Source organism: Azolla caroliniana, unplaced genomic scaffold (genome assembly GCF_043228905.1).
Source record: "Azolla caroliniana isolate FFs.n. ecotype wild unplaced genomic scaffold, voAzoCaro1.0.p SCAF_21, whole genome shotgun sequence".
Classification (NCBI taxonomy): domain Eukaryota; kingdom Viridiplantae; phylum Streptophyta; class Polypodiopsida; order Salviniales; family Salviniaceae; genus Azolla; species Azolla caroliniana.
The window spans coordinates 7,011,121-7,017,420 of NW_028230456.1; the positions used below are offsets into that span (position 1 = coordinate 7,011,121).

A 6,300-nucleotide genomic window follows, 5' to 3' on the forward strand; every position below is an offset into this window, starting at 1 on the left:
GAACGTTACACGTGACCATAGAGGGATATCTCCAGATATTATGCATACACTTGAAAATCATGTTTTAAGTCAAGGTTTGTTTAATGTAAGTAATTGTGCCACTAAGCAAATGCCAATTGAGTTCACTATCACATTTTAGGCACGCAACAAAACAAATAAGACAACACTACACCCCAACAACTTGCACCTCATTGGTGGCATGGTTCCAAGGAGAGGCTACATGTTTTGGTTGTGATCATGATCATTTAGTATTCAATTGCCTTGAGAAGAAAGGGAAGGTGAGTGCGCACTTGTTAGCTATGGTATCCTTTCAATAGGAAGACAAATAGTCACAAGGGCCCAAAGCATAACTCAAATTTTAATAAAACGCGAGCAAGGCATGCAAACCACCATTAACAGGGAGAGGAAGAGGAAACAAGATCCTTACAACAATAGACATCGCCTAAACACATATCATCCATATCCAAATCTCTAGTATGGTGGTAGTAAAATTCCCTCAACAATAAAGGAAGCCCAACAAGATATAATCTACAACCTCACTTATGAAATTTGATTCAACAAGAGCATATGAGACCCCTTAATCTGATTTGTCCCATAAGTGAAGAGTGCATGAATGAGGTGGAAGACAAAAAAAATTTGATCCCCATGACACAAAATCTAGGAGCTTTGGACATCAACTCAAACCTGTTGAACAAATCTTAGCTAGATTGGTGGAGCTCATTTAGGAAGTTTCGAGATTAGACTCCCAATCTTGGCACAATGCACTTTGGCAAGTACTTGAGGGGCTTGAGGAAATTTTGAGGTATGGGCAATCCCACACATATCATCCTCTAAATTGTGGCAATTGTAGACCTTAGTGGCTACACCATTCAAGTTCTATTACAAGCTTGACATTTCTTTTGATGATAAATGATTGAACCGGAAAAGTACAGAACCAACCACACCTCATGTCATACCACACCTCATCCTTCAATATTGACCCACTCCACTTATCGTGCATACATCGACCGCGTCATTGACTTGGTGAGTGGCCCCTGAAACACCCCTCATTGAACCCTCAACATTTGGACAGAACCTCCGTCAAAACCATTATTCCCAATCATATCTTGCTCCTACATGGTCCCTTTGAGGGCCACATGCACATACACAACAAAAAGCGAACCTTATGCCACTTTCCTACACACATTGATGACGACAACTTAAACACGGTAATGGATACGATCACAATGATGTCGATCCTCTCCAATCCCTAAATGCAGATTCTTACATTCGTACTAACCTCAACCCCAACCACTTTCCTACACACAAAGATGATGACAACCGAAACATTGTGATGGATACGATCATGAAATATGTCAACCCTCTATAGTCCTCAATGCAGGCTCTAATGCTCACACTAACCTCACTCCCATCACTACTACTGACACTGACACTGACACTAACGGTGACGCTGACACAGACACAAACACAAATCACTCTAAAACACTCTCCTTTTTCCCCATTTCCACAACACTCGATCACAAATATGCCCCCACCCACTGTCAAAACATTCTCACATTGTGTTTGATTGTCGACGCTCTATAACGAACGATTGGCATCATTTGTATTTAGCAGAGCCTATTGAATGAGATAACAGCCTCTCTCATTCATCTGCAGCCCGGATAGCTACTACTATGCCTCACCACGGCCGGATTTGAACCTCCAAGACCTCCTTCTCCTCTTCTTTCTTGTTCATGGCCGGATTCGAACCCAAGACCTCCTCCTCCTATTCTACTTGTTCTTTTTGTACAGTAAAAGAAAAACCCTTTTATTTAGGAAGAAGACAACCCATATACAGAGACAGACAGACAGACAAACAGACAGATAGACCAGAAGGAAGAAGAAGAAGAAGAAGGATCATCGGAAGAATCAGAAGAATCAGAAGAATCAGAAGAAGAAGAAGAAGAAGAAGCTTCAAGGAGGAGGAGGAGGAGATGCATCTGTGGCCTTCTGCTCGCCTGCGTACATTCTTCGGTGCTAGCAGCCTCTCTCGCTACGAATCCTATCAACAACGACAGTATCAACAACAACACGCTTCTTCTTCTTCTTCTTCCATTTCCTCTTCTTGCTATGGTTTCCTGCGTTCCATTTCCAGTTCTTTTCTCTGCTGTCTTGGATTAAGGTATCTCTCTCTCTCTCTCTCTCTCTCTCTCTCTCTCTCTCTCTCTCTCTCTCTCTCTATGTCTGTCTGCGTAGCTCTTTCTCTTTATCTTGCCGTCTCTCTGTATTTACATCTTCGTTTTTTTTCCCCCTTTTCCGGTTCATTCCTAATTTTCTTCTTTCCCTCTTGCCTGATTTTGCAGCGATTGAACACATTATCGCTTCTTTGCGGTTGAAATGGAAGGAAGATTTTCATTTTTTTGCACCATCTACAACATGAAAGAAAGCTTTTTTAAAGCTTCTCTTTCCGTGTGTTTCGAGTATCAAAAGACTACAGTGAACATGGAAAAGAAGATCATTGTTATTGATGTTTCTTCTATCTCTTCCTCGTCTGATTTCTCAAGCATCAAATGGCTATGATTGAAATGAAACCAAGTTTTCTTCCTTAAGCTTCAAGTAATTGATCGGCTACACTGTTGATCCATGCAGAGAAAGCCTGTAAATACGCAACAATGGGACATGCTTCTTCATCCTTGTGCCATTTTATGTATAAAACAATCTTTTTTGTAACGTGCCATTGAAACATGGATTAAATCATGGTATTTGTTTTGTGAAGATTTTGTTAGACAGTTATTGCTTCTCTTCAAAGTTGAAGATCAATATTTTCATACGCCTTAATGTTGTTTGCATCTATCAAATTTCTTTATGACAGGTTAATAAAACAAGTACATGCCTATTTTGATTTACTCTGATGCAAACTTGAGGTATTGTTTTATGTTTGCTGATAAAACTATTCTCTGAAGATTCTTATGTTTCTCTGTATGTAGCGATTTTTTGTCATGAAATTGATTTTATGCTTGACAAGATATCAGCGAGGTTTGTCTTTCTCTATGTAAAGCTAGATTTTTGACAGAAGATTTTATTTATATTTTAGGATTGTTGTAGGCTTCTCAACATAAAACTAGAAATTTCATTACTTTTTTGTACATCAAAACGAAAATTCTTGTATTCTTATACATCAAATCAGTTCATATTCAAAACGTTGGTGAATTTTCCAGTAGGTAGGGTATTTTAATTTGTTGCATTGTTCTGAGTCAGCAACATGATATATGTGTCTCTGCATAAACTAGATTAGTCAGGATATTTATATGGATAAAATGAGTTCATAGCTGAACTGTTGCCAACAGTCTTGATTAACATGTTAGGTTCTTTCAAATGATTAACCCGAAATAAAACCCAGTGTTTCTACCTGTTACTCTTGATTTAGCGTATTTTTTGTACCATTATCATTGCCAAAATGTTTACTCCATGATTATTTCACATATCCTCAAGGTAACTTCCTGTTATTTGTGTTAATAGCTTTTTGTGGCTCATTTGTAATGTCAAAATGCTTGTTTTTTGTGCTTCTGGATGTTGTTTATTTTGCATGATATATTTGGTTCCTCCCACTATTCCTTACTATTTGTGGCCCGAGATGTCCTCCATTTGCTCAGTATAGTTGACTACAACTGTTCCTTCATTTTCTTGCTGTGGTTGGTTAACATGTAGCCATGTAACTGAAGGCCAAGGCTTGGCAAGCAATGGGAAGATAATTGTGGTGTCATGGTGAACAACGTATTCTTCTGAGAGTGTGGGAAGTTTTGATGCATGTTCCATCTACCCCTTGTGGAGGAGCCCCCCCTCCACCCCCCTTGCATTCAATAAATTACTTGAGAAGATGCTTTAAAGAAGGTGGTTTATACCTCAATTATTTTCTAGGTCAATGGTTTCTATGGGTGATTGGGGTCTACCCATCTAGAATTTGGCTTTGACTCCATGTATACTTTCTCAAGGAGGCCGAGTGATTTGACTTGAACCCTCCTTGGAGTTTCTTGAGTTTCTTGATTTATTTATATGTCTGAAATTCTCTAGACATGATATGTATTTTTCTTGAAGGATGATCTTAGAGATGTAGGCACTAGTTTTAGAATTAGAGGTGAGTTGCTCACCATCAAAGAAACACGTGGTCTCTGACCTTGATAGATATTTACTTTCTTTGCATCAGCTTATGTCCAATAAGCAAGGTCTTTGCTTAAAAGACCCTTGGAGTTTTGTGATTTATATAGTTCTTTGAATTCCTAATTTCGACCATATTTCAGTTGACCATTTTGGCTTGATCAAGTGAAGCAAGATAAGGAGAAGGTTATTGCAACAATTCTGGAAGTAAGGAATTCATCCACTTGTTAGTTCCAAATTCCAATTTAACCTTTCTAGCATATGTACACTGTGTGTGTGCGCGCTTGTGAGCATGTTCATGATTATTTAGGTTAAGGTTGTACTTAGCCAAGTTTCCATATTGGGATTGATGTTAAAGTGTCTTTAACATTGGAGTAGACGGTATCTTAGCATTTTTGTGTGAGTGGATTCATTATTCACATATACATGATTAGGCGAAGGCTTTAATTTAGCAAGCTACCATATAAGGACTAACGTTTAAGTCTATAGCATTGGGCTCTATATGATATCATATATCTGTGAGCTAGATATTATTATTTTTCTTGTTAGTATCTTTATGAATACATATTTTTCCATGCCTATGTATGTCGTACCGAACGAGGCTAATTGCCTGTTATGGAACAACATTGGAGGAAAGAATGAAGAAATAGATGTCACAGACATGACAACAGTCACGTCAAGTTTTGAACTCATTGACCTCTTGACATATATAATCAAGTGGTGTGTTCTAACCAACACATCCAAATATATGGTCATGTTATGTATATCTTAATAGATTATTGGTAAATTATCTATTTCAAGTTCTAGGAGTTTATAGAAAGTTCTAGAACTAGAAGGTTCTAGAGGGTTCTACAGTATTCTCCAAAATGTTCTAATGCATGTACTTCGACTCACAGTATAAATACTTGTAACTTCCTTGGTCCTTGACACATCAATCTAGTATTCTTGTTTAGCCCCATCGTCTCTCCTTCATTTACATCTTTGTTTTTATGCTCTTGTATTTGTTCCTAGTGTCTTAAGTTCCTCATCTCATTGCTCCTAACCTCTCAAGTTTCTAGCCTCATCACGTCGAGTTCCACGTTCGTAACCTTATCGGTCGTAGCCTTGTCATCTGTGCTTTGTTGTCGTAGTCTAGCGTTCGTGTGTTCGTGACAATAGATAGGAAGTCGAAAGAAGAGAGCTCAAAGAGCTTTGGAGGAGGTGGAAACACTCATGTCAATTGAAGAAAAGGAGTCGAATAACCTCAATGTTGAGGCTGAAACCTCTGCATGGGTATAGTTCCATGTTTTGCTATTCTAGTTCTAATATATGCGTGAGGTTAATTTACCAAAATGGTGAAGCAAAAGGGCTTTGAATGAGTAAGAAAACCTGCTAAGTGTATGCCTGTCATTCAATGTAAACATTGCCACCATGTATTTGTTGGTGGCCCCTTCTAAATTAGAGCTCACTTATTGGGCTTGAAAGGTTTAGGTGTGGACAAATGCCGTCGAATTGATGTTGTCATAAAAGCTGAAGTATTTAAAATGGTATCTGATATTAGTTGTGCAAATGTTGATGCGAGTGTGGAATCATCAATGGAATGCAATGCTGAAAATAGTTGTGCAAATGTTGATGTGAATGTGGAATCATCAATGGAATCATCAGGCTATGGAACCCAGAGAACCGGAAATTGATCCGACGCAGTGACGTAGTCTTCAACAAAGATTCTATTCTCTTTGAGAGGAACCAACAGAAAATAGTTGGTAGGCGACAGTGGAGGAAAGTCACCTCGTATGTTGACTGAAGAAAAGCCTATATGGCTTAAAACAAGCGTCAAGGATGTGGTACCAGAAGTTCGATTCCTACATTCAACAACTCGGCTACATCCGGTCCGACTCCGACCCATGTCTATATACTCAACAATTGGCCGACGAGTCTTGGATCTATCTAATCCTATATGTCGACGGCATGTTGATTTGCAGGAAGCTACCAAGCCGAAATCGGAAAGCTAAAATGAAGCGTTCACAACAAGTTTGTTGGTGGAGTGGCGACAATGGTTCGGGTGGAAAGGTTGGGCGAGCTCAATGTGGAGTCGGCGACGGGGAAGAAAGTCACCTTGTATGTTGACTTAAGAAAAGCCTACACGATGCCGAGGATGTGGTACTAGAAGTTTGATTCTCACATCTG

General features: G+C 39.0%; 1 long non-coding RNA gene across 1 annotated transcript; it reads left to right on the plus strand.

Annotated features, from left to right (window-relative positions):
• The first annotated feature begins 2,043 nt into the window (after positions 1–2,043).
• Positions 2,044–2,754, plus strand: LOC147850547 (uncharacterized). Its single transcript, XR_015531673.1, has 2 exons — positions 2,044–2,161; positions 2,343–2,754. It is a non-coding gene; the product is annotated as an uncharacterized LOC147850547 (long non-coding RNA).
• Positions 2,755–6,300: the final 3,546 nt, after the last annotated feature.